This window comes from Galeopterus variegatus, unplaced genomic scaffold, assembly GCF_000696425.1.
Source record: "Galeopterus variegatus unplaced genomic scaffold, G_variegatus-3.0.2 Scaffold221, whole genome shotgun sequence".
Taxonomy (NCBI): Eukaryota; Metazoa; Chordata; class Mammalia; order Dermoptera; family Cynocephalidae; genus Galeopterus; species Galeopterus variegatus.
This window is the reverse complement of record NW_007726332.1, coordinates 754,523-756,435: the sequence shown is the minus strand read 5'-3', so window position 1 is coordinate 756,435 and position 1,913 is coordinate 754,523.

Genomic DNA, 1,913 nt, shown 5'->3' with positions numbered 1-1,913 from the left:
TACTCTGCCATTCTCAATCTGTCAGCAGCATCTCCCTTCATGATCACAATAAGGCTACTGCAGCACAAAACCTCATATCTTTATATGACAACATTCCAAAAGTGGGGGGGGGGTGAGGAGAGATATTCCTCCTCACCTCTCTCTTTTTTTATCAGAGAAGAAAATCTTTACAAAAGACTTCAAAGGCCTTCTCATCATTACAGCTGTAATGAAGGCTGGAAAAGCAAACTTCGTTATTTTCAGCTTCTATGGCACAAGAGGGGTTCTGCCAGCAAGGAAGAAGCGGGTAGGGTAGGGAATGACTGCTGGGCACCATCAGTGCCTGCCATTGTCTTCTCACAGCCCCAGCAGAGTCTCACCTCATTGCTCCCCTTCGTGACCCTTCCTCTCTCCATGGCTAAGGAAATTTGTCTCCTAAAGGCTGAAAAAGTAACTCTTAAAACATCCTGTGTTCTTGCATGTCTATGCACCTTGCACTTGGACCTTTTGAAATTCAAAGGTCAAGATTTTGGCTTCTTTGGTTCTCTACACAACCTAAGGCCATAGATACCAAGGTCTCAATAGACATAGGGATACCCACATGGTAAATGAAATTACATAATAGAAATGAAAAATACGTAAGTCAATATCTCGCTAAGATTCTGATGGACTTTTTAAGTAAAGAGGGAAAAGAAAGAGCCATTGGAAAGCAAAGATCCAAAACATAAAGTTGGGTAAGGAGTGAGTGGCACTGCCAGCGCAGCCAGAGTCTCCATTAGAGAGAAAGGGGCATTTTCAGCCTCAGAAACATAAGTTGAGGAAAGAGAGTGATGCTGCAAAAGGATTTTATGGTTGGAAGAGGGAGGTCGAAGGAGCTCAGGACTGCGATGTGGTTCAATGTTCTCTATAAAGTAGGACGTAAGCTTAGTTGCCAAGAAGGAAGGGAGTGAGGTGAGGCTGGCGACTGAGGAGAGGGGAAAAGGTTTTAAAGCTGTCTCTGTTAGGAAAGTGAGAGGGAATGAAAGGGATCAGTAGAAGAGAAGGACTTCCAGCCAGCAGTAAGGGCCCTCCTGGAATTAGATCCCAGGAGGACGGGAGGTAAGGCAGCCATTTGGAAGCTTTCTCCCACAGTGCTGGGGAACACAGGTAACAGCAGCAGATGGGTCATGGATTCTAGTTCACTGTGTCCCTGAAATAGCCAGCCACAGGGCACAGGGGGGTGGGCGAGATGGGTGAAGCCACAGCGGGAGTGGGGAGGAACTGAGAGAATGCTGAGGGGCCCAGGGCCTGGAGACCCTGAGGATGACGAGCAGGAAGACAGGCTCAGGTGGTCTGAGGACGTTAGCTCTTGGGTCTGTATATACATAAGGGAGATTGGGATAGAGGAAGGGCAGAACCAAGCAATGCATTTCAAATGTTTTAGCTGAGGCGATTTACGATTACTGGAGGACCCTTCTGACTTCTTATTTGCCATAACTGTGATTCAAACGTCACCATCCACATTGAGTTCATTTCCAGAATAAGGCAGGAGAAATAACTCTTACAAACCCTGCATGGAAGTCACCATATAGGCTCTCTGACCCTTGGCCTATGACCACATCCTGTTGACTTTGTCAACAGTCTAGCTATAAAACAAGAAATGAGAGTAAGGATGGGTGAAGGGCTGCAGCCACATGCTGCGTCACCATGGAGACTATTTTTGGTTGAAATAGTTATTGCCTTTTCTCTTTGTCACAGTAGATGAAAATAGAAAAATTATTTTAACTATGATTTGTGCAGGTCGCCTGAGAGCCACTGAGCATTTTATCTGACACTGGAAGAGAAGAGCTTTTGATTGTTTTTATAGAACTTACCTTTAATTTTCATTAGGTGCCTGTATCTCTTTGCAAAGCTGTCTGTGCATTTGTACTAAGCCACTGAACTCAAATACTTCA